Source organism: Lissotriton vulgaris, unplaced genomic scaffold (assembly GCF_964263255.1).
Source record: "Lissotriton vulgaris unplaced genomic scaffold, aLisVul1.2 SCAFFOLD_1000, whole genome shotgun sequence".
Taxonomy (NCBI): domain Eukaryota; kingdom Metazoa; phylum Chordata; class Amphibia; order Caudata; family Salamandridae; genus Lissotriton; species Lissotriton vulgaris.
This window is the reverse complement of record NW_028246706.1, coordinates 445943-473143: the sequence shown is the minus strand read 5'-3', so window position 1 is coordinate 473143 and position 27201 is coordinate 445943. Positions and strand designations below refer to the sequence as shown.

The following is a 27201-nucleotide window of genomic DNA, read 5'->3' as shown; positions in this document are numbered from 1 at the left end:
CGTCTCGTCTTGTAGCTCTTGTTCCCATGATTCCTGAGTTATTTCAAGCAGGGAGCGTGGTTGTCGGCCGTACAACAGCTCGAATGAAGAGAGGCCCAAAGTACTCTGCGTCTGACTTCTGATGGCATATAAGGCTAAGGGCCATAGTTGGTCCCATTCGGCCCGCTCACCTCCAACATCTTCCGGAGTGTAGTCTTAAGTGTTTGGTTATAGCGCTCTACCAGCCCGTCCGTCTGGGGATGGTAGACCGCGGTTCGGATTTCATGAATGTTCAAGATCTGGCATACTTCCTTCATCATTCGTGAGACGAAAGGGGTCCCCTGGTCCGTCAGTATTTCTTTCGGGAACCCTACGCGGGAAAAGAGTTCCAGCATTTTATCAGCCACTTGTTTGGTGGTTGCTGCGGTTAAAGGGAAAGCCTCCGGGAATCTATTCGCATAATCGACAATAACCAAGACGTGTTGAAACCCTTTCCTGGTTTTCGGTAGAGGACCAATGAGGTCCATCCCCACTCTCTCGAATGGTGACCCAATAATGGGGAGGGGCTGTAGAGGCACCGCCGGGGGTCGGAACATATTCTTTTTCTGGCAGATTTCGCACTCCTGGCAGTAGGTCATGGTGTCTTTATAGATCCCTGGCCAATAGAAATGGCGTAGAATGTTCTGTGTGGTCTTCTCTGTGCCAGTGTGACCTGCCACCAGATGAGCATGTGAAAAGAACAGCACTTGGTCTCTGAAGGGGACTGGTACCAGCAGCTGATCGGGGTCCTCCTTCCGGGCTTGTCTGTAAAGAAGCTCCTTTTTGATGATGAACCTCGGGAACCTGGGTGGGTCCAGGTCCTGGTCCTTTTGTGTGCTCTCCCAGGCGTTGTACAGGGTGGGATCATTGCTCTGTGCGAATCGAAAACTACGGTCCAGGATCCAGGGTTCCTGTGACACCAACGCCGGTAGAGGGGGCTGGATGGCACCCTTTTGGGTGGAGGGACTGGAGAGAGAGGTTCAATGTTTGTTGGAACATGGTAAGAAACGTGGGATTGTCTGTACCTATTATCAAATCCTCGGGGAGGGATGACAGGACCCCTACTGATCGTATGTGGTTTCCCTTGTAGGGGCTCTATTGGTATGTTAGCTACCGGGTATTGTTTCACATCACCGTGCACACAGCGGATGCTGACCCTCTCTTGCGGGATGTACTGTGACTGGTCTACATGTATGGATTGGACGACTGATTGCCTACACCCACAGTCCAATAATGCCTGAATGGAGGTCCCGTTTACCCTTACACTCACACGAAAGCAGTTCCCCATTTCGGCCGAATATAAGACTGTCTTCGGGAGGTATCCGACTTCCATGGGCTCTTCGGGGGCCTTTCGCCTAGGGCAGAGGCGGGCTATATGTCTCCAGTTGCCGCAGTCAAAGCACTTGGGGCCCCCCGTGGGTCCAGGGTGTTTGGGCCTCCAGGGTCGGGGAGGCTCCGGAGGTCTGGGTGGTCGTTTCTCATTCCTCTGCCCCTGGCGGGTGGTCTCATTCCTCGGACCCATTCTAGGGTTCTTCTCTGGTTCCCATGACAGGGCTTTGGGCTGAGCCCGAGAAAGGGTAGCAGCCATCTCAATGGCTTGAGCGGTAGTCAAGTTATGATGTTGGCGTAGCCACCTTTGTGTGTCATACGGCAGTGCTTCGAGGTATTGCTCGAGATAAATACGGTCCATTATCTCTTCTTTTGTGCTTACCGCAGGGGTAAGCCACTTATCAGCGGCCATCTTTAATCGGACAAAGTCTTGGCATTTTCCCCCGGTAGGCCCCTCTCTTTCCTGAATCTTTGCCTACAGGCCTCTGCATCCAGGCCTAAATGGTCCAAAATAATCCTTTTGACATCGGGGTAGGGCGTGTCTCCGGTTGGATTGGCCACTTGATAGGCCGCTTGAGCCTCGCCTACCAAAAGAGGAGCCAAAAAGAAGGGCCACTTAGCCACGGGCCATCCGCAAGCCCGGGCTGCTCTCTCGAAATTCAACATAAAGGAATCGGGGTCCTCCCCCGGCTGATACTTTTGTAGGGAGACCCCTGCAGTTCCATGCGGTATTCCTCTCTCCTCGCTTACCCTGTCACGAGACCAACTCAATGGTGGATCGGTGGCTTTGGATGTCATCGCTTCCTTCATGATCTCCCTGTCTGCTTGGGCGGATTGGATTTGTTGCTCCATCACCCATTCCAGTCGTTCTTGCCCCTTAACAAGTTGCTGTATTAATTCATCCATCTTTACTGCACAGATGGGAGGGTTTCCCGCATTCTCCACCACTGTAAAGAGGGTGGCAGAAAAGGGCAGGAGACGTGCTTCGGGTAAGGTGGAATTTATTTGAGTCAACGCTAGATCAGTACAGGTTTTCCTAGAGAGGACGCGTAGTGGCGATCGGCTTCTCTCCCTCCGCTCTCTCCTACGGCTTTCCTCTTCTCCTTTCTCCCACTCCAGTCCGCTCCTTGTACTGTCCTCCGCTGTCTCCGTGGTGACGGGAGATATGGGCTGTATAGTCTCGCTCTTCCTCCGACGTCGTGCTCAAAGTAAAGGAAAAAGAACCAGGTGTCATTTTCTGGACTTGCGGTGCTCGTAAAAGTGCAGGGGAAAAGGAGTGAGGAAACACCACCGGTGTGTGAACACAACGCTGTGAGGGATTAGGTACGTGATGGGGGGGGGGGCACTGGAGAAGGAACCCAGGTCAGGTTACGGATCCTCCCTTCTTCCCGACCCAACCCGCTATACGGTTGCGTACCCGGTGTAGCCACACACCTCCAGGCGTGCGGCTGGGCGGCTCGTGGAGCCGATGGCCTCCTGGCTGCCGCGCCGCCGACGGGTCTCCGCTCTCCCTCCGATTCTCCGCTGATGTTGCTCCGGTCTCCAATCGTTCCTCCACTCCTCCGTCCTCTGCCTCGCACTCGAACTCCTCACTCGCCTCTGTCCTCTGCTCTCCGACACCTCCAACGCCTCCGGTGATAAAACACACCTGTGCAATCTCGTCCTCGGGTCTTGAAGGTGATTGTGACTCCGCCCACTCTCCCAGGCCGGACCAGTTAAAGGGGCCGTCGTCCTCCTCTTCGCCCGGTATATAGTCCTGCTCGGCTGTGTTTCCCCATACATGTGGCTGTGAAGACAAGAGGGGAGTTTTAATATACGAATCCCCTTCAGGGGGCGCAGAGGTCACAGAGTCCGTGCCTAGACGTGACAACCGGCCATCCCCGCTACAGTCCTGGTGACCACTGGGTTAAAAGCCAACTATTCCTGGCTGAGTATGTGAACCCTGGGTGTGGAGCAAGGTGCTGGCCCAAAGCTGCTGCTAAGTGAGATAAGGGATCAAGTCTATGCTGCACTGTGAACGTATAAAGGCATAAAAAGGCTCCCTCAGCACTCCTTTTTCCATTTTATTCAGCCCTCTAGCTCGTGTGGGTGGGTGTGCACTCAATTCACCCCATACCTCGGGTCCTCACACTTGTTACACGGTGTGTGCCATGTTAGTGCTACGGGGCTATAATGTTTGTGTTAACATCCAGCTCGATTCGCGGGCCTCCAGGCCTCAGTCAATGGTGTTGGGAATAATGATGGCAGTGGGGATGGGAACCCAATCCCTGGAAGGGGCACTCCCCTTGGGGATGGCTGCAGTAATGTAATGTAATGTAAAGGTATATTCATATAGCGCGACTATCACTCAGAGGAACATCTTGGCGCTAATACGGAAACCAGAGATGGAACCCAGAGCTGGTTAACTGCTAACGGTAGAAGATAGGCGATCAAATCAGAGTTTTGCAGAGTCCATGCCTTTGAGCCTATGAATATGAGCAATTTTCCTCCCTTCAGCACCAATCTGAAGGTTGGAATATTCAACAGATTGGCGTTTAATGATCTTAAACTTCAGGAGGGAACATAAATCTTAAAGTCAGTTTGTAGACATTGGACGCCTCGGTAGGGGAAGGACCTGAAAGTAATGATAAGGACCTTAGACAGAACACGTTTATGCATTGGCAGCTAGTGCAGGATATCTAGTGCTGCAGATGCAGATGATCTCCTAGGCCACTTCAGTACCAGCCATGAAGCCGCATACTGGACCATCTGGAGCTTGTGCATAATTGATCTGTTGGTTCCTGCATAGAGGCTGTTACAACAGTCCAGCCTAGATGTAAGCAGGTACCTGCAACTGCCAATGTTTGCTGTTTAAATGATAGGGGGGTATCACATGATAGGGGGGTATCACATTTTAATCCTAGATTCCTAGCCACGTTTATTGTGTTGAGGGGGGGGGGAGGGGGTTATTTTCTGGCCACCAAAGTTTAGGCGAGAAAATGTTTTGTTGGCCAAAAGGTTTGATTTCGTTTTTTTCAGAGTTACACCTCAGATGGTTATTATTCATCCATCTGAAAGTCGCTGTGAGGCATTTGCGGAGGTTTTCTTCCGCCTTGGTAGTGTCATTGTCCAAGACCAGGATTAGCTGCGTATCGTCCTCATATGAGATGGTATTTATATTAAAGGACGATATTAGCTTAATCAGAGGGGCCATATAGGTTTGAAGAGGGTTGGGCTAAGGTTCGAAACTTGGGGTACCCCTGATATGTGTGTCTTTTCTTGAGTTATATTGTCCTAGCGTGATCACTTGGCGTCGATCTTGCAGGAAGTTCTTTATCCACTCTAGGACACTGCCAGATATGCCAGCTGATGCGAGACGGAAGTCCTCGTGAGTTTCCCCAGGTTTTCGATGATGTATTGCCATCTCCCCACCAGAATTACCACGGCCTTCAGGTCCCCACGCACAGGGCGTTTGGTATCAGTTCAGTATGCCTAGTGCAGGGCAGGCCACTGCTGAACGCTGTCTCCTCGTCACCCTTGCATCCATTTTGGAAGCAAGAGGGCATTTTTCGCTAAGAAACTTGTGCTAAATGCCGGCAGTAAATTGAGGGATAACTGTACCCCAAGTGCGCAATTTGTGAGCGTGAGTGGCTAACTTCTATTCATGTTCTGTTTCTTAGTGCAAAATGCATCCTCACATCTTTTTTGGGTAATTCCGTGTGATTATGCTACACAGAATTACATGAGTTACACCCACCTGTACTGCTATATTGACCCTTCTCCGTCCTTTTAGGATCAGGTTAACACTTATAAACTTACTCCTGTCCCCTCCACCATGCTATACATTGAAATCACTATGCAATATCTAAAGTGACTGATCCTGTGCTTTTATGAAGAGCGCTCACGCCCAGGGCAGGGAGCCCAAGTACTGCGACAGATTGGAGAAGGTGCGCCTGGAGTAGGCTTTAGAAGCTGGTCACCTTAGCAGTAGGGCAGATCTGGTTTGGCCGATTGTTCCAAATAAGACCAGGCTGAAAGGTGCTATTTCCCCTAAGAGCCAGGCACGTCTGAAGGGGTGCGCAGGGAGCAAAGGGCACTATTCCTTGGGTTCAACACTTTTTCAGGGCCTGCGCTATTGTAGAACATTTACTCATAGTTCTTAAAGTAAAGCAGCACTATTTACTAGAGGCCGCTAACACTGGTCATACCACTAGAGGCAGGACCTTCTTTTAACTTTACAACGGATCCTGATCCTCTCAAATGCCCAGCTCTGGTTGGTCGACCCAAGACTTCCAAAAATGTCTGCTGTTCCTGCCTAGAGCCATGTTTAAATTGAGATGCTGTGATAAAGCTCCTTGTGGTGTGTAGAGTGGGCATGGACCAGTGTGTCTGGTCTCCACGTGCTGATAAGTTGTTGATTGAATCCGTGACCTTGACTCTGTTCTCAGATCTCTGGGATGGATGCATCAGTCTACTGTGTGCTGTATCCGCATAAAAGAGAGAGGGGGGCTGTGTATGTGGGACAAGATGTGACTGGATGGGTTCACAGATGGGTCGTTGCCTGGCATAGCAATGGAAACACAGAGGGTCTGATGCACAAAAGCATGCTCGGCTTCTTTTATACAAGCCAGGAATTCAGAGCAGTGTTCCTACGGGGCTCAATTGCTTTTATACTGCACAATTCTCTGCCTCAAATGTGTAGCATTACACAGCAGTTCACCGGATGCAAGGGTTGGGGAGTTGTAAGAGCAGAACCGTGTAGGTTTGTGAAGGGCCATTAACCATCCAGGAACTCTGATCCAATCCTTCCCCAATCTGGAAAAGGTTGGAGTCACTCCCTTGCCAGGGTGGGAAGGGTAATGGATCACTTCCAAACCTGGAGACAAAAAAAGAAAAGTGCATTTGCTCATTTGGTTGTAGCCGGGTCTGGTGGCTTAGTGGACTAATGCGCCTACTGTAGGGGTCTGTAGGGGTCGGTGTTTGACCTCATGGTCACAGATTCACATCCCGGTAGGTCCGCTTAGTCTCTCATCCTTCTGAGGTCAATAAAACGATTACCATTTTTGAGTAACAATAAACATCTGTTATTCAGCCCCAGGATATACTTGAGTGAATGTGCACTTTACATACACATGTTATGTTATTTGCTTGGCGTAGTTTTATGATATGTACAGCTATGCGTTGGGGAACTGCAACATGTGACATGACCATCAGTACCCTGGAAACCTGCAACAGGCAGAGCTGATACATACTGCTAGAAGCCTTTGTGAATTACCAAAAGAGGTAAATCTGCACTTGTTTGTAAGGGGACTGCTATAGGTGCACATTTACTACTTTATACTTGAATTGGTTATCACCCACCCCCTAACTTTACTTATACTCTCAGTTTTCTGTAAAAACCAGTGGAGACTGGCTTGTACCGAGTGTGTTGGGGCAGAGAGAGGTGTTGGGGAATAAATACGTTCACTTACCTCTTCAGAGCGACATCCTCCCCCCTCGGGTGTCTTCCAGGAAGCTCCTGATGCAGGAAACTGCACTACCCAGTCCTGGCGCTGTTCTCACAGCATGAAATCAGCACCAGGATTGGATGGACCAGATTCTTCCAGCACTCCTAAGAGCACTGGAGGTCTAAGACAGCTAGGCTAGAGAACTTTAAAATGGCATGGCCCAAGACGGACAGCCAAACAGACATGCTCATTTTAAAGCGCACAGCTCCCTGCTGCTGCCACTTTGCAGCCCTCCGCTGCCTCGCCCGACACTTCGTTCGGGACAGGGTGCTGCAAAATAGAACAGGAATAAACAAACTTTATTACCATTTTATTTTTCACCTCTGGGGCATGTGGGGCAACACTCTTCCGCTCAAATGGAGGAGCGGCCCCAAAAACCCTGGGGGTCAAGCCTTTGCACCTCATATTTGGGGGTGCTGCGGGGTGGAAAGAAACATAGGAGGTGCTTCTTCGTTAAATAGTTTCCTAAAGGGAATTTCCATTTTAAATCCTTCCAGCTCTCTCACACACTTTCAACTCGCTTTATTTTACGCATCTGGTTCAACCTGTACAGAATGGAGCGCGCCTCAGCCCTCCTCTTAATGCTAATGGTTCATGATGTTCCAGGCAGACAAGTTTAATTTTCATCTTAATGGTTATTGAGACCAGAAACCCAGCGCATAATTTCATAAGGAGCATTTAGCTCCATGGCATGTCTGCCTCCGAAGCAGTGAAATGACTGGGGCGGGCAGAGTCTGGGGCAGGCATCTCTCCCTGGCGCTGTGCTCCTGGGCAGAGATTTAAGTATGAGATGTTTTAGTAAACTCATTAGCATCCTGGAGCACACTTGGCTCATTACTTTGTGAATATAAATTGATTGAAGGCCAGCAGGCCTGCAGGAGAGAGAGGCACCCAAATCCTACAATTCTTCCTGCTACCTGAAGCATTGCTGAGACCTGAGGCATAAAACAAAAAATAAAAGAGAAGGGTAGAATTACTGACAAAGAGAACACTTGCACCAAGCATTGATCTTTGCCTACATTTCTGATTAATAGAATACAAACAACTCAGATAAATAAAGCATGTAGGGAAGCATAATCAAAAATAGTAGACAGTATTTACGGCCATTTAGTGCACTTAAGTTGTAAAACGATTTATAAATGTGAATTCCACTTCCTGTTTCACAAAATCAGGATTGTTCAAACTTTTCTTTCACGGGACACTTACACATGTGAAAAATGTGTGGCAGAACTGCACAAGTTTAGTGATTGGATCATGGGTGTTTTTGAGTTTTTGAGTTTCTGCATAATCGGGTAAAACCCCACGAACTTCTCTCAGGTGTTTATTTATTTGATTTATTTAGTGTTTTCTATAGCGCGAACATGACGCAGTGTAGGGTATCCGAGCGCTTTACAGTAGCGTTTCATCAGTCATTAATGTTTTACACTTCAGTTTAGCATATAAACATATATACATTCAGTAATAACATTGCCAAGGCGCAGTAAAAACAAGCATTAGAAATGCAATCAGGCTCGGATTTATTTGAGTTTGAGCTAATGGCATTGTAAATACCAATGTCTTTTCGCCATGTGTTATGGAGTGTGTGCATGTGGTGTGTAGTGGAATTATGTGGGTTGGATTGTAATTTTACCAATGGTGGCATGCTGTGTTTTATATGAATATGTTTAAAAGTAAAGTGTTCCATACTGCGATTGCTTGGTGGAAAAGTGCACTGCCGGCTGGAGGTGTGTGTGCCTGGTGGAAGGGTGCACTGACGGCTGGTGGGTGTGTGCTTGGTAAAAGCGTGCACAGATGGCTGATGGTTGTTGGTGTTTGTGCATGGTGAAAGCATTCATTGACAGCTGGGGGTGTGTTGTTCTGTGTGTTGTATTCTGTGTACTGGTGAGTGTGTGGCGGTGAGTCTGTGGGGGTGAGCCTGGGGAGTGAGTGTGGTGGTGAGTGTGTTGTGTTGAGTGGTGACGAGTGTGTGGTGTTGAGAGACTGAGGTGTGTGGTTTCTGTGTGCCTTATGTGTGTGTGGTGTGTGTGTGGTGTATGGGTTTATGGTGTGTGTGTGTGCTATGTGTGTGTGTGTGGTGTATGTGTGTGGTGTTTTCTGCACAATCACACACTGCCCCTACACATTCACACACTGCTCACCCGCACACTCCCAATGTCACCCTGCATAGTCACACACTGTTTATTCTGCACCTGCACTCACCGCCACTCTGCACTCACCGCCACTCTGCACTCACCGCCACTCTGCACTCACCGCCATTCTGCACTCACCGCCATTCTGCACTCACCGCCACTCTGCACTCACCGCCACTCTGCACACACCGCCACTCTGCACTCACCGCCACTCTGCACTCACCGCCACTCTGCACTCACCGCCACTCTGCACACACCGCCACTCTGCACACACCGCCACTCTGCACACACCGCCACTCTGCACTCACCGCCACTCTGCAGTCACCGCCACTCTGCAGTCACCGCCACTCTGCACTCACCGCCACTCTGCACTCACCGCCACTCTGCACTCACTCTGCACTCACTGCCACTCTGCACTCACCGCCACTCTGCACTCACTGCCACTCTGCACTCACAGCCACTCTGCACTCACCGCCACTCTGCACTCACCGCCACTCTGCACTCGCAGTCACTCTGCACTCACCGCCACTCTGCACTCAACGCCACTCTGCACTCACCGCCACTCTGCACCAACGCCACTCTGCACTCACCGCCACTCTGCAGTCACTCTGCACTCACCGCCACTCTGCACTCACCGCCACTCTGCACTCACCGCCACTCTGCACTCACAGCCACTCTGCAGTCACTCTGCACTCACCTCCACTCTGCACTCACCGCCACTCTGCAGTCACTCTGCACTTACTCTGCACTTACTGCCACTCTGCACTCACCGCCACTCTGCAGTCACTCTGCAGTCACCGCCACTCTGCAGTCACCGCCACTCTGCAGTCACCGCCACTCTGCACTCACCGCCACTCTGCACTCACCGCCACTCTGCACTCACCGCCACTCTGCAGTCACCGCCACTCTGCACTCACCGTCACTCTGCACTCACCGCCACTCTGCAGTCACTCTGCACTCACAGCCACTCTGCACTCACCGCCACTCTGCACTCACCGCCACTCTGCACTCACCGCCACTCTGCACTCACCGCCAGTCTGCAGTCACCGCCACTGTGCAGTCACCGCCACTCTGCAGTCGCCGCCACTCTGCAGTCACTGCCACTCTGCAGTCACCGCCACTCTGCAGTCACCGCCACTCTGCACTCACCGCCACTCTGCACTTACCACCACTCTGCACTCACCACCACTCTGCACTCACCGCCACTCTGCACTCACCGCCACTCTGCACGCCTCATGTCCCACGAGCAACAAAGACAGACGTAAACACACTCACAGCAGACAACTTTCGCATTCTTAATGAGGTAACAAGCAATGGAAAGGATGTATGAATGCAGCCTTGTGCTGATGAGCCTGGAGGCATAGCCTGGAGGCATAGCCTGGAAAAACCAAAAAATTTACTAATTTTCTATATTGATTTTACAGGTGACAAAACGTAATTAATAGTACAATTTTTAAAGCAGACACATGCAAACACACAAATTGTATTGCCGTTTTCCAATTCAAACTCAAAAGAAGAATGGAAAGTTAAGTGATAGACCTCTGCTACCAGCGCCTAACCCACTGAGCTAGCCTCACAGATGTCAGCTTCACGGTGATGAACTGAGCTAAAAGTTCATGCTTTGCAGATTGCATCACTGTGGGTTTTTAATGTAATGTAATTTGTTTTTATGAAGTACTGTATCCAAGGCTGTGGCTTTACAGCACGTAGGCAGATGAGGCGGTGTGCAGTGAGGCAAGAAGGGCCGAATAACTCGGACTAGTTCTGGAAGAGTCGAGTCAGTCTTTACCAGATTTCGGGAGCTGCAGCAGTGGAAGTGCTGATGTAAGATGAGGGCTGGTGAGACGAGCTGAACTAAAAACAACTGCCAATGTTGAGATAAAGTGACTCTAGTCTCTTCCGTTCGCTTGCGGCTTGCACAATAAATAAAAGCAGCACTGAGTGTCTGGCAGCAGAGCAGTGGTGAGGCTGAGGCTGCTGTGCAGAGCGAGCCAGCGCGCGGAGCGCTGCTGAATGGTGAACGCGCCCCGGCCATCTGCATTCACTTAACGAGGCACCCTGACAGCTCCTAATTGATATTTATGGACGGTCGTGCGCGAAACCGCAGAGAAAATGCCCACAATGGCGGAACCAAATCACATATAGCCTATCGCGTCAAGGCTACTACAAAGACAGCACAGCGAAGACGAATCACTATGCAGATGCCATAAAACAACCACGCGCACTAAGGAATGTCTCTGGCCCGATCCCTAAAGAAACCTTTTTTTTTTTTATAACAGTAGAGCTCGAAGCTCCGCCCCACTTCGTTGTGACGTAGGCCGAGCCCTAAAAACAGGATCATCTTTGTACCATGACCCAGTGTAGGGTAGCAGAGCGCTTTAAAGTAGCGTCTCATCAGTCAAAATGTTTTACACTTCAGTTTAGCATGTAAACATATATGCATTCAGTAATAAAATTGAGCAGTTTATAGACAGCAGTCCTCCAATATAGTCTTATGGAAGACATTTGGTCCTATAGTACGATTTTGCTTCCTTTTTGAAGGTTGCGATGGATGTAATTCTTCTGATGTTTGGTGGGAGTGCATTCCAAATTCTCTGTGCTGCTCCTGAGAATGCTCGGTCATAGGTCTTTTACTTGCAGAAGCGAGCCGGTTTCAGAAGTAAGTCTGATTTGGTCCTAGAGGGCCGGTTCCCTCCGGAGAGCATACGTTTCGGGGCCTGGTAACCTGGAGTTTTATGGTGTATTGCATTATGAGTGATGCATGCCAACTTGAAGTGAATTCTTGCTTCGAGAGGCAGCCAGTTTAGCATTTTCAGGTGAGGGGAGCTATGGTCGAATTTTTTGGATCCCGCATTCAGCCTTGTGGCTGCATTAAGACAGGCTTTCAATGGGGCAGTTGAGATCTTGGGGAGCCCAGCCAGAGTAGTGCACCCGTATTTGATCCTTGATATGACCAGCGCTTGAACTGCAGTTTTAAGATCTGTTTTGTCAAGGAAAGGTTTAAGTTTTCGCAAGTAGCTTAAGTGGAACCTGGCGTTTTTTGCAATTGTATTAATAAGTACTAACATGTTCAGGTTTTTATATAGGGTAATTCCCAGTGATTTGGTGGAATCTACAATCTTTGGAGTACAGTTTAGAGCAGTGATAAGGTTGGCCCATTCTGCTGACTTTAGTTTGCTTTTATGTGGTGTAGTAGGAATTTGGTTTTCTGAAGGTCTAGCTTCAGTTGATTCTTGGTTAGCCATTGGAGGGGTCTTGATAGTGCATGGTTCATGGTCTTAATCTCTTCTGTTGATGCAACCTTGATGTACAACTAAGTGTCATCCGCATACATGTGGAAAGCGATGTTTGCTTTTTGTAATATTTCTGTGAGTGGTTCAGCGTATAGATTGAATAGCGACGGTGAGAGCGTTGATCCCTGTGGAACTTCGATTGTATTATTGGTTGAGCCAGAAAGGGTTTGGTTGACCATGAATTTTTTAGGGCTCGCCTGCTGATGCGCTTCTGCGCATCGCTGGCGAAGCTCTATTACGGCTTATCCAGTGTTGATCCACCACTGGCGATTCCACTGGCGATTTCTTCAAGTGCATGTGCTTTTTAGGTCATTGCGCAAGCGCAAGCCCTAAAAAGCGCGTGCACAATGCCACCAGCCCCCTGCCTGCCTGCCTCGCATTACCAGATCAAAGGCAGCCCAGCCCCCCTCCCACAAGCTTCTCAGCGTGTGCTCTGCCTCAGGCCTGCATTTCTCCTCCCCTCGGGCAAACAGATAGCCGCAATAACACCCTCCCTGCTCAGCTTTTTTTTCTCAATTTCTCCCCGTCTACACTTCCCATTAGGAGCCCTTCCTCCCCCCAGATAATCTATCTCCATAAGAGATAAGCAGCTCTTCCACCATCTCAAACCCGTATTAGTGCTCCTCACTATGCATGTTTTTACTTAGAAAATCAGCACAATGCAGCAGTGTGACATCAAGCCAGGTTCATCGACATCACTGCAAAAGTAAAGTTTTTATTCCCCATTTCCTCTTCAAGAAAGTGACTGCGCATCAGCCTCTACGGATCAGAAAGCGGAGTCCCTCCACTGACCGGGCTGCGAGTCAAATGGCCATGTTTCACAAATTATGGTTTTCGTGGTCTTATTCTGGAGTAGCCCTGTTGGCAAGAGAGGAAAGAGCAAGGCTCTGACAGTCAGTCCTCCTCTGCTTCATAGTATGCCGCGCCACTATAGTAAGTTGAACAAGGGATATTATTTGACAGAAAGAGGCAACCTGCATCTATTCACGGAAATACATTGAGCAGTCTACATTTTTATTTTTTAAAGCTACATACAATGCACCATAACTATTCTAGGTCTACAAATGGAAATACATAACAAGCAATATTTTTATTTATTTTTTAAGAGGTGCATACTTAAAAAAATGATTACAAAAATTAAACATCAACTAGTAATTAAAAAACCTAGCAATTAAGATATGCCACGTCAAATAATAACTTTTGTCGCCAATTAATTATCAGTGTCTGGAATGGATATGGTCACACCCTCACTCACCCTCAACCCCTCACCCTCACTCACCCTCAACCCCTCACCCACACCCTCACTCACCCTCAACACCTCACCCTCAACCCCTCCCTCACGCTCACCCACCCTCACCCTCACTCACCCTCAACCCCTCACCCTCACTCACCCTCAACCCCTCACCCTCACTCACCCTCAACCCCTCACCCTCACCCTCACTCACCCTCAACCCCTCACCCTCACTCACCCTCAACTCCTCACCCTCAACACCTCACTCACCCCCACGCTCACCCTCACGCTCACCCACCCTCACCCTCAACACCTCACCCTCACTCACCCTCAACCCCTCACCCTCACTCACCCTCAACCCCTCACCCTCAACCCCTCACTCACCCTCACTCTCACTCATCCTCTATCACCCTCAACCCCTCACCCTCAACCTCTCACCCTCACTCACCCTCAACCCCTCACCCTCACTCACCCTCAACCCCTCACCCTCACTCACCCTCAGCCCCTCACCCTCAACCCCTCACCCTCACTCACCCTCACCCTCACCCTCACCCTCACTCACCCTCAACCCCTCACCCTCACTCACCCTCACTCACCCACCCACACTCACCCTCAACACCTCACCCTCACCCTCACTCACCCTCACTCACCCTCAACACCTCACCCTCACTCACCCTCACCCTCACTCACCCTCAACCCCTCACCCTCACCCACCCTCACTCACCCTCAACCCCTCACCCACACCCTCACTCACCCTCAACACCTCACCCTCAACCCCTCCCTCACGCTCACCCACCCTCACCCTCACTCACCCTCACCCTCAACACCTCACCCTCACTCACCCTCAACCCCTCACCCTCACTCACCCTCAACCCCTCACCCTCACCCTCACTCACCCTCAACCCCTCACCGTCACTCACCCTCAACTCCTCACCCTCAACACCTCACTCACCCTCACGCTCACCCACCCTCACCCTCAACACCTCACCCTCACTCACCCTCAACCCCTCACCCTCACTCACCCTCAACCCCTCACCCTCAACCCCTCACTCACCCTCACTCATCCTCTATCACCCTCAACCCCTCACCCTCAACCTCTCACCCTCACTCACCCTCAACCCCTCACCCTCACTCACCCTCACTCACCCTCAACCCCTCACCCTCACTCACCCTCAGCCCCTCACCCTCAACCCCTCACCCTCACTCACCCTCACCCTCACCCTCACTCACCCTCAACCCCTCACCCTCACTCACCCTCACTCACCCTCACCCACCCTCACTCACCCTCAACACCTCACCCTCACCCTCACTCACCCTCAACCCCTCACCCTCACTCACCCTCAACTCCTCACCCTCAACACCTCACTCACCCTCACGCTCACCCACCCTCACCCTCAACCCCTCACCCTCACTCACCCTCAACCCCTCACAATTCACCCTCACTCACCCTCAACCCCTCACCCTCACTCACCCTCAACCCCTCACCCTCACTCACCCTCAACCCCTCACCCTCACTCACCCTCAGCCCCTCACCCTCAACCCCTCACCCTCACTCACCCTCACCCTCACTCACCCTCAACCCCTCACCCTCACTCACCCTCACTCACCCACCCTCACTCACCCTCAACACCTCACCCTCACCCTCACTCACCCTCACTCACCCTCAACACCTCACCCTCACTCACCCTCAACCCCTCACCCTCACCCACCCTCACTCACCCTCAACCCCTCACCCTCTCACCCACACCCTCACTCACCCTCAACCTCACCCTCAACCCCTCCCTCACGCTCACCCACCCTCACCCTCACTCACCTCAACCCCTCACCCTCACCCTCACTCACCCTCAACCCCTCACCCTCACTCACCCTCAACTCCTCACCCTCAACACCTCACTCACCCTCACGCTCACCCTCACGCTCACCCACCCTCACCCTCAACACCTCACCCTCACTCACCCTCAACCCCTCACCCTCAACCCCTCACTCACCCTCACTCTCACTCATCCTCTATCACCCTCAACCCCTCACCCTCACTCACCCTCACCCTCTCACCCTCACTCACCCTCAACCCCTCACCCTCACTCACCCTCACTCACCCTCAACTCCTCACCCTCACTCACCCTCAGCCCCTCACCCTCAACCCCTCACCCTCACTCACCCTCACCCTCACTCACCCTCAACCCCTCACCCTCACTCACCCTCACTCACCCTCACCCACCCTCACTCACCCTCAACACCTCACCCTCACCCTCACTCACCCTCACTCACCCTCAACACCTCACCCTCACTCACCCTCAACCCCTCACCCTCACCCACCCTCACTCACCCTCACTCACCCTCAACCCCTCACCCCCTCACCCTCACTCACCCTGACCCTCACTCACCCTCACTCACCCTCAACCCCTCACCCTCACTCACCCTCACTCACCCACCCTCACTCACCCTCAACACCTCACCCTCACCCTCACTCACCCTCACTCACCCTCAACACCTCACCCTCACTCACCCTCAAACTCAACATACATACATACATACATACCCTCACTCACCCTCACTCACCCTCAACCACTCACCCTCACTCACCCTCAACCCCTCACCCTCACTCACCCTCACTCACCCTCACTCACCCTCACTCACCCTCAACACCTCACCCTCACCCTCACTCACCCTCACCCTCACTCACCCGCACTCACCCTCACTCACCCTCACCCTCACTCACCCTCACCCTCACTCACCCTCACTCACCCTCAACCACTCACCCTCACTCACCCTCACCCTCACTCACCCTCACTCACCCTCAACCCCTCACCCTCACTCACCCTCAACCCCTCACCCTCACTCACCCTCAACCCCTCACTCACCCTCAACCCCTCACTCACCCTCACTCTCACTCATCCTCACTCACCCTCAACCCCTCACCCTCACTCACCCTCACCCACCCTCAACCCCTCACCCTAACTCACCCTCACCCTCACTCACCCTCAACCCCTCACCCTCACTCACCCTCACTCACCCTCAACCCCTCACCCTCACTCACCCTCAACCCCTCACCCTCACTCACCCTCACTCACACTCACCCTCACCCTCACTCACCCTCACCCTCACTCACCCTCACTCACCCTCAACCTCACTCACCCTCACCCACCCTCAACCCCTCATCCTCACTCACCCTCACCCTCACTCACCCTCAACCCCTCAAAAAACCCTCAACCCCTCACCCTCACCCTCACTCAACCTCAACCCCTCACCCTCAATACCTCACCCTCACTCACCCTCACCCAACCTCAACCCCTCACCCTCAATACCTCACCCTCACCCACCCTCACTCACCCTCAACCCCTCACCCTCACTCACCCTCAACCCCTCACCCACACCCTCACTCACCCTCACTCACCCTCACTCGCCCTCACACCCCACTCACCCTCACTCACCCTCACTCACCCTCACCCTCACTCACCCTCACTCACCCTCAACCTCACTCACCCTCACCCACCCTCAACCCCTCATCCTCACTCACCCTCACTCACCCTCAACCCCTCACCCTCACTCACCCTCAACCCCTCACCCTCACTCACCCTCAACCCCTCACCCTCACTCACCCTCACCCTCACTCACCCTCAATCTCTCACCCTCAACCCCTCACCCTCAATCTCTCACCCTCAATCCCTCACCCTCAACCCCTCACCCTCACTCACCCTCAACCCCTCACCCTCACTCACCCTCAACCCCCTCACCCTCACTCACCCTCAACCCCTCACCCTCAATCTCTCACCCTCAATCCCTCACCCTCACCCTCACTCACCCTCAACCCCTCACCCTCACTCACCCTCAACCCCCTCACCCTCACTCACCCTCAACCCCTCACCCACACCATCACTCACCCTCACTCACCCTCACTCGCCCTCACTCGCCCTCACTCACCCTCACTCACCCTCACTCACCCTCACTCACCCTCAACACCTCACCCTCACTCACCCTCAATGCCTCACCCTCAACACCTCACTCACCCACACTCTAACTCACCCTCACTCACCCTCAGCACCTCACCCTCACTCACCCTCACCCACCCTCAACCCCTCAACCCCTCACCCTAACTCACCCTCAACCCCTCACCCTCACTCACCCTCAACCCCTCACCCTCACTCACCCTCAACCCCTCATCCTCACCCTCACTCACCCTCACTCACACTCACCCTCACTCACCCTCACTCACCCTCACCCTCACTCACCCTCACCCTCACTCACCCTCAACCTCACTCACCCTCAACCTCACTCACCCTCACCCACCCTCAACCCCTCATCGTCACTCACCCTCACCCTCACTCACCCTCACTCACCCTCACTCACCCTCAACCCCTCACCCTCACTCACCCTCAACCCCTCACCCTCACTCACCGTCAACCCCTCATCCTCACCCTCACTCACCCTCACTCACATTCACCCTCACCCTCACTCACCCTCACCCTCACTCACCCTCACTCACCCTCACCCTCACCCACCCTCACTCACATTCACCCTCACCCTCACTCACCCTCACTCACCCTCACCCCCACTCACCCTCAACCCCTCACCCTCACTCACCCTCAACTCCTCACCCTCAACACCTCACTCACCCCCACGCTCACCCTCACGCTCACCCACCCTCACCCTCAACCCCTCACCCTCACTCACCCTCAACCCCTCACCCTCAACCCCTCACTCACCCTCACTCTCACTCATCCTCTATCACCCTCAACCCCTCACCCTCAACCTCTCACCCTCACTCACCCTCAACCCCTCACCCTCACTCACCCTCAACCCCTCACCCTCACTCACCCTCAACCCCTCACCCTCACTCACCCTCAGCCCCTCACCCTCAACCCCTCACCCTCACTCACCCTCACCCTCACTCACCCTCAACCCCTCACCCTCACTCACCCTCACTCACCCACCCTCACTCACCCTCAACACCTCACCCTCACCCTCACTCACCCTCACTCACCCTCAACACCTCACCCTCACTCACCCTCAACCCCTCACCCTCACCCACCCTCACTCACCCTCAACCCCTCACCCTCTCACCCACACCCTCACTCACCCTCAACACCTCACCCTCAACCCCTCCCTCACGCTCACCCACCCTCACCCTCACCCACCCTCAACCCCTCACCCTCACTCACCCTCAACCCCTCACCCTCACCCTCACTCACCCTCAACCCCTCACCCTCACTCACCCTCAACTCCTCACCCTCAACACCTCACTCACCCTCACGCTCACCCTCACGCTCACCCACCCTCACCCTCAACACCTCACCCTCACTCACCCTCAACCCCTCACCCTCAACCCCTCACTCACCCTCACTCTCACTCATCCTCTATCACCCTCAACCCCTCACCCTCACTCACCCTCACCCTCTCACCCTCACTCACCCTCAACCCCTCACCCTCACTCACCCTCACTCACCCTCAACCCCTCACCCTCACTCACCCTCAGCCCCTCACCCTCAACCCCTCACCCTCACTCACCCTCACCCTCACTCACCCTCAACCCCTCACCCTCACTCACCCTCACTCACCCTCACCCACCCTCACTCACCCTCAACACCTCACCCTCACCCTCACTCACCCTCAACACCTCACCCTCACTCACCCTCAACCCCTCACCCTCACCCACCCTCACTCACCCTCACTCACCCTCAACCCCTCACCCCCTCACCCTCACTCACCCTGACCCTCACTCACCCTCACTCACCCTCAACCCCTCACCCTCACTCACCCTCACTCACCCACCCTCACTCACCCTCAACACCTCACCCTCACCCTCACTCACCCTCAACACCTCACCCTCAACACCTCACCCTCACTCACCCTCAAACTCAACATACATACATACATACATACCCTCACTCACCCTCACTCACCCTCAACCACTCACCCTCACTCACCCTCAACCCCTCACCCTCACTCACCCTCACTCACCCTCACTCACCCTCACTCACCCTCAACACCTCACCCTCACCCTCACTCACCCTCACCCTCACTCACCCTCACTCACCCTCACCCTCACTCACCCTCACCCTCACTCACCCTCACTCACCCTCAACCACTCACCCTCACTCACCCTCACCCTCACTCACCCTCACTCACCCTCAACCCCTCACCCTCACTCACCCTCAACCCCTCACCCTCACTCACCCTCAACCCCTCACTCACCCTCAACCCCTCACTCACCCTCACTCTCACTCATCCTCACTCACCCTCAACCCCTCACCCTCACTCACCCTCACCCACCCTCAACCCCTCACCCTAACTCACCCTCACCCTCACTCACCCTCAACCCCTCACCCTCACTCACCCTCACTCACCCTCAACCCCTCACCCTCACTCACCCTCAACCCCTCACCCTCACTCACCCTCACTCACACTCACCCTCACCCTCACTCACCCTCACCCTCACTCACCCTCACTCACCCTCAACCTCACTCACCCTCACCCACCCTCAACCCCTCATCCTCACTCACCCTCACCCTCACTCACCCTCAACCCCTCACCCACCCTCAACCCCTCACCCTCACCCTCACCCTCACTCAACCTCAACCCCTCACCCTCAATACCTCACCCTCACTCACCCTCACCCAACCTCAACCCCTCACCCTCAATACCTCACCCTCACCCACCCTCACCCTCACTCACCCTCAACCCCTCACCCTCACTCACCCTCAACCCCTCACCCACACCCTCACTCACCCTCACTCACCCTCACTCGCCCTCACACACCCTCACTCACCCTCACTCACCCTCACTCACCCTCACCCTCACTCACCCTCACTCACCCTCAACCTCACTCACCCTCACCCACCCTCAACCCCTCATCCTCACTCACCCTCACTCACCCTCAACCCCTCACCCTCACTCACCCTCAACCCCTCACCCTCACTCACCCTCAACCCCTCACCCTCACTCACCCTCACCCTCACTCACCCTCAATCTCTCACCCTCAACCCCTCACCCTCAATCTCTCACCCTCAATCCCTCACCCTCAACCCCTCACCCTCACTCACCCTCAACCCCTCACCCTCACTCACCCTCAACCCCCTCACCCTCACTCACCCTCAACCCCTCACCCTCAATCTCTCACCCTCAATCCCTCACCCTCACCCTCACTCACCCTCAACCCCTCACCCTCACTCACCCTCAACCCCCTCACCCTCACTCACCCTCAACCCCTCACCCACACCATCACTCACCCTCACTCACCCTCACTCACCCTCACTCGCCCTCACTCGCCCTCACTCACCCTCACTCACCCTCACTCACCCTCAACACCTCACCCTCACTCACCCTCAATGCCTCACCCTCACTCACCCTCAACACCTCACTCACCCACACTCTAACTCACCCTCACTCACCCTCAACACCTCACCCTCACTCACCCTCACCCACCCTCAACCCCTCAACCCCTCACCCTAACTCACCCTCACCCTCACTCACCCTCAACCCCTCACCCTCACTCACCCTCAACCCCTCACCCTCACTCACCCTCAACCCCTCATCCTCACCCTCACTCACCCTCACTCACACTCACCCTCACTCACCCTCACTCACCCTCACCCTCACCCTCACTCACCCTCACCCTCACTCACCCTCAACCTCACTCACCCTCAACCTCACTCACCCTCACCCACCCTCAACCCCTCATCGTCACTCACCCTCACCCTCACTCACCCTCACTCACCCTCACTCACCCTCAACCCCTCACCCTCACTCACCCTCAACCCCTCACCCTCACTCACCGTCAACCCCTCATCCTCACCCTCACTCACCCTCACTCACATTCACCCTCACCCTCACTCACCCTCACTCACCCTCACCCTCACTCACCCTCACTCACCCTCACCCTCACCCTCACTCACCCTCACTCACATTCACCCTCACCCTCACTCACCCTCACTCACCCTCACCCCCACTCACCCTCAACCCCTCACCCTCACTCACCCTCAACACCTCACCCTCACTCACCCTCACCCTCACTCACCCTCAACCCCTCACCCTCAACCCCTCACCCTCAATCCCTCACCCTCAATCCCTCACCCTCACTCACCCCCACTCACCCTCACCCTCACTCACCCTCAACCCCTCACCCTCAACCCCTCACCCTCAATCCCTCACCCTCAATCCCTCACCCTCACTCACCCCCACTCACCCTCAACCCCTCACCCTCACTCACCCTCAACCCCTCACCCTCACCCACCCTCACTCACCCTCACTCACCCTCACTCACCCTCACTCACTCACCCTCACTCACCCTCACTCACTCACCCTCACTCACCCTCACTCACCCTCACTCACTCACCCTCACTCACCCTCACTCACCCTCACTCACCCTCACTCACCCTCACTCACCCTCACTCACCCTCACCCTCTCACCCTCAACACCTCACCCTCACTCACCCTCAACCCCTCACCCTCACTCCCCCTCACTCCCCCTCACTCACCCTCAACACCTCACCCTCACTCACCCTCACCCTCACTCTCAACCCCTCACCCTCACTCACCCTCACCCTCTCTCACCCTCAACACCTCACCCTCACTCACCCTCAACCCCTCACCCTCACTCACCCTCAACCCCTCACCCTCAACCCCTCACTCACCCTCACTCACCCTCACTCAACCTCAACCCCTCAGCCTCACCCTCACCCTCACCCACCCTCAACACCTCACCCTCACTCACCCTCACTCACTCTCAACCCCTCACCCACCCTCACCCTCACTCACCCTCAACCCCTCACCCTCATTCACCCTCAACCCCTCACCCTCCCTCACCCTCAACCCCTCACCCTCCCTCACCCTCAACCCCTCCCCCTCGACCCCTCCCCCTTAACCCCTCACCCTCATTCAGCCTCACTCACCCTCAACACCTCACCCTCACTCACCCTCAACACCTCACCCTCACTCACCCTCAACACCTCACCCTCAACCCCTCACCCTCACCCTCACCCTCACAACACATATTGTGTTACAATAGGTGTCACATTTGCAAAAGATAAAACTATTGGCATTGTAAATAACAAAGCTATTAATTCGCTATTTTCAAAACAAGCACATAAATAAAAAATGTGTCCTTTACAATACCAATAGCTCAAACTTTCCTAATGCAAGACCTATTGCATTGCTGTGCTTCTCTCCCCTGCTGCACTCTCCTGCTCTCTAGAGATGTGGCCTAACGACAAGAGCTGCCATCTAAGTCACGTAAATACAAAATATGTTGCATTCCAAATGCTATAGGTGTCACATTCGCAAAAGTTATAACTATTGGCATTGTAAATGACAAAGCCATCAATTTAGCAATTTTAAAAACCAACAAATAAATAACATATGTCATTTACAATACCAATAACTCCAACTTTTCTAATGCGAGACCTATTGCATTTCCAATGCTTGTTTGATCTGTTCTCAAGAAAGGAGCTGAACCAGTTAAGGACTGGTACACTGTAGGCCCATTCTGGTTTCCATTCGATCTAGAATTTTGTCATGGTTCACCGTGTCGAACGCAAAGGACAGGTCCAGCAAGATTAGGAGGCAGGTTTCATTGTGGTCAAGAGCCGGCAGTGTGCCATCTACAATGTGCAAAATTGCAGTTTCTGTGCTATGGTTTGGACGGAAGCCCGATTGACAAACATTTAGCAGGTTGAACTCAGAAATGTGTAGACTCAATTGTTGTTGGACACATTTTCCAGAACTTTGGCTAACAAAGGGATGTTAGTTACAGGTCTAAAATTGTTTGAAACAGAGGGGTTCTCTGATGTATTTTTTTTAGCCAGGAATGACTTGTCCTGTTTTAAGGCAGGCTGGGATTTGTCCTTGTGACAATGAGGCATTTATGATCTTTGTCCAAAATGGGATCAACAGGTGGTTTAAGGAGGACCAGCACTTTGCTGGTAGGGGATCATTATAGTGGTTGTTAAGTTTAGTGGTTGACATGATCTTTGAGATGTCTAGTTCACTGACCACTTTAAAATCTGGCCATCTGGCATTGTTTTTAGGTTTCTTTACTTCTTGTTGAACCAGTTCTTCGTCTTCCGTATCCTTCCTACTTTCAATGTCTTCGCCTGCTTTTTTTAGTTCCCTCTCCAAAGAGTTAGCTTTATCTGTAAAGAAGACTGAGAAATCTTCACTATTTAGGCTATTAATGTTGATGGCTGGTGTTACTTTAGCTGATTTATTAGATTGTTCTTTAAGTAGATCAAAAAGTTTCCTGGGTCTATTTACTGCATTGTCCAGTTCTTTCCTGAAAAAGTATTTTTTAGATTTGATAATGCTTTTATTGTTAGTTTTCCTCGATTGTCTTAGTAGGGTTAAGTGGGGTGAGGAAGGATGTTGTCGCCATTTGCATTCTGATAGTCTCATTGATCTTCTTTCTTCATTAAGGGCATCATTGAACCAAGGGTTTTTGATTTTGTCAGTGACCCTTTTCAGTTTTAAAGGGGCTATGTCCTCGAGAATACTTGACATTGTATTGTTATAGTGCAAAGTAAGGTCATTGACGTCAACCATGCTCTTGAGTACTTGTAAATCTAATGTAAAGCGTGCAGCTATTTTTTCCATATTAGTTTCTCGAGTGTCCCTGATCAATTTTTTTGGTTTAACAGCTTGTGAGGACGATTTCGTTTTCTTGAAGGGAATTTCGAATGTTATTATATGGTGATCGGACCAGTCACATGGTGTGATTACAATGTTCACTTTAGCTATGATCCAATCTAGGGTGGATCCTTTAGAGTGGGTGGGGAGATGCCATCCTTGGACTAACGATTGCTCTACCAGGAAGGTTTTAGGGATGGTAATTTGACTATCTACCTGATCTTCCCAATGGATATTAAAGTCTCCTAAGAAGATATTGATAGACTGTGGGTTAGAGTTGGTGGTAATGATATCTATTAGCTGGTCTATGAATTTGGTGTTTGTTCCGGGGGGTGGCATAGTGCATGTTTTTTACAGTTTTGGTTATCATCTGATCTAAGTGACATGCCCATATATTCACAAGACTCTAATGGGTCAGCGTGAATTTTTGTGATGGAAATGTCTGATCTGTGAATACAGGCGATACCTCCACCCCTTCCTTCATTTCTGTACTGTCTCATAATCTGGTAGTTCGGTAGGAATAACAGGTCTAAACATGGCGAGGACGAGTCCGATAGCCATGTTTCAGTTAAGATGATAATGTCTATTTCCTGGCTTAGTATGATGTCTGCTATGTCAGCTGCGTGTTTATTTGCTGATCGACAGTTGAGTAGTATACACCGCATGTGTTCATGATCATTTATCCTATCCGAGACAGATTCTTCAGGCGTTAATGACACATTCTTAAGGTTGTTGGCATTAAGCCCTCTATATTTTGATTGAGAATTTCTGTCTCCATTCGGAATAATTGTTTCGATTGTTTGGATGTGATTTTCTCCTGTCTTACTGTGAGCAGTAGGAGTGGGTTCATATGACGATAGAATGGATAATAGTTCACTATTTGTCAGATAGCTGAGTTGAGAACGGGGACGGTAAATTCTGTTAGATGTCGCCATGGGGGTGAACCTGTGCTTAACTTGTGTTTCCCTCGAGGTGACCTGCAGGACCTCCATGTTAGCAAGTCATTTTTCTGATAGGCACAGCAGGTTTTTCATATCTTTAATAGCGGATAGCATATCTTTGTAAGTCTTGCTAGTTTGCGAGCTGAGATTTATAAAATCCCCATTTGTGTGTAAGGGTCTGGTTTTTCCCACGCCCGATTTGTGAAGCGTACTAGTGGGTTGTTGTGTGGGTGTTCCTGTCGGATGGCAAGTTTTGACTATCTTTGCAGTATCTGTATGTGTATTTGTAAGCCTGGAGCCGGATCCGCAACTCCCTGTGATGTAACCCTATGTGTCCCTTCCCCTATCATGATCAACTAGCGATCTTCCCATTCGTCTGACTGTTCCCATTTGAGGGTCAAGATCAGTGTTAGGGGTTGGAAGAGAGCTATCCTCAAGAGGAGAGTCGGAGGGTGAGGAGACAAATGAGTGTTTTGTGTTGTTGTCTCTACTTTTAACCTTGCTAGCTACCTGATACAAATGTTGGGGCTAATCATTGGGTGACATGCCTTTTAATGATAAGGTAGTAGCTGCTGACTGTTGAGGTTCTAAGGTCCTGGTGGATCCCTTTTCACCATCACTTGAGAAATTGATTTCCTGGGGTGATATTTGGGGTTCTACCCTGGGGTTTATGCAAGCTAGTTTACATTCTCTACCACTCTCACTAGGCTGCGCATTATTGGTTTCCTGGTATAGAGGTTGGGGTTCATCATTGGTGTTAGTACGGCCAAACGAACTAACTTGACTAGACTGTTGTAAGACACTCTCCCTGCCTATTTCCACCATATCCGGTAGGTTCCCACGAGGGACCGTGGCTTTAGTGTTCGTATGTGGATTATGTCTTCCAGAGGTGGAACTGCTGATGACCTGATTTTTTAGTATCGAGAAGAATTCCTCAAAGCGTGCCAGATCTCTGTTGGCAGCTTGAATGAGCAATGTGCCATTTAATATTTAATGTTGCTCGCAGATTTCTAGACGGCGTAATGAGTAATTCAGTTCAATAGGGAATATTCTTTGATTCCTGAATTTTTAGAGAGGTACTTAGTGTATTTCTCCATCTGACCATTCTGTTTGTTAAGAAAATAAAATCATTAATGATCACGCCTTTTTTTACTTCAACAGATTGATCCAGAATTAAAGTTTCGGGGTTAGTTCTGAGTATTTTTTTGTTTAAAGGATTTGGAAGAATTTTTTGACATACTGGTAGGGTAAATTATTGAGTAAGAGTTCAATCCTTCTGGTTTTAGATGGTGCCCTGCCATGTTTCAGAATAGAGAGATTGTGTCTTAATTTACTGCATATGCTTCTGGATATAGAGTATACTTTCCCCAGATTCTTCTGCGCAAATCCGATCCAGTAAGAAGGTAAGAGATCAGGTTTTTTGTTTTAATTTTATACAGAAACTCTGCCCCTGCCAAAATGGCTGCCAAGGTAGTATCCGGCAGAAGTGGAGTTAAGTCCTATGTCTTTGTTAGTGGATCAGCTTCCATGGTAGTCCTTTGCTAATTTCTACTTTACTCATATCGCAGTCAATTGTTAATTTCTATTCCTCCCTCTAGCAGTAGTCCTCTGTTAACTTCTACAAAAGAGACCCTCTTGCTACATGAGCATACTTAGTTCACAAGTCCTATCTCAGTTTTCATTCTATGCCATTTTCTGCAGAGCCTGACTGCATTCATCAGTTCAAATCGATTGCTCCTTAAAATGGTGGCTGCACCATTTAAATTCTAGACCATCATAAGTATAGTCCAGCTTTTTTGGATATTGCCCAGGTGTGTGGCAATGTTACGCACAGTCCTAAGATAAGGGTTCACCCATCTTGCGTTCAATATTCATTATCCAAGCCTTTCCTGTGTTGAGAAGCCCTTGAATGCTTCCCTAGAGCTCGGCCCCATCCCAATCCCAGCACCACCCTAGTCACCTCTCTTCTCTTCAATCTCCAAAAGATTATCTTCTACCCCTCCCACTGATCCAGCTCTCCTACTAAAATTCTGCATAAATGATGTCACTATCTACCACCATACTTACCAATCAATACCAGGCCCATAGAAATAACAGAGCAGCTGAATCATGAGGCGAATGGATCAATTATGTTGTTGTTTAAACTATTTACAATAA

The 27201-nt window shown here is 51.5% G+C and overlaps 1 protein-coding gene across 2 annotated transcripts in view; it reads left to right on the top strand.

Moving 5' to 3' along the window:
• The window catches only part of RBKS (ribokinase), a 572657-nt gene that overhangs the window by 292989 nt on the left and 252467 nt on the right, over positions 1 to 27201 (top strand). The window lies entirely within an intron of this gene.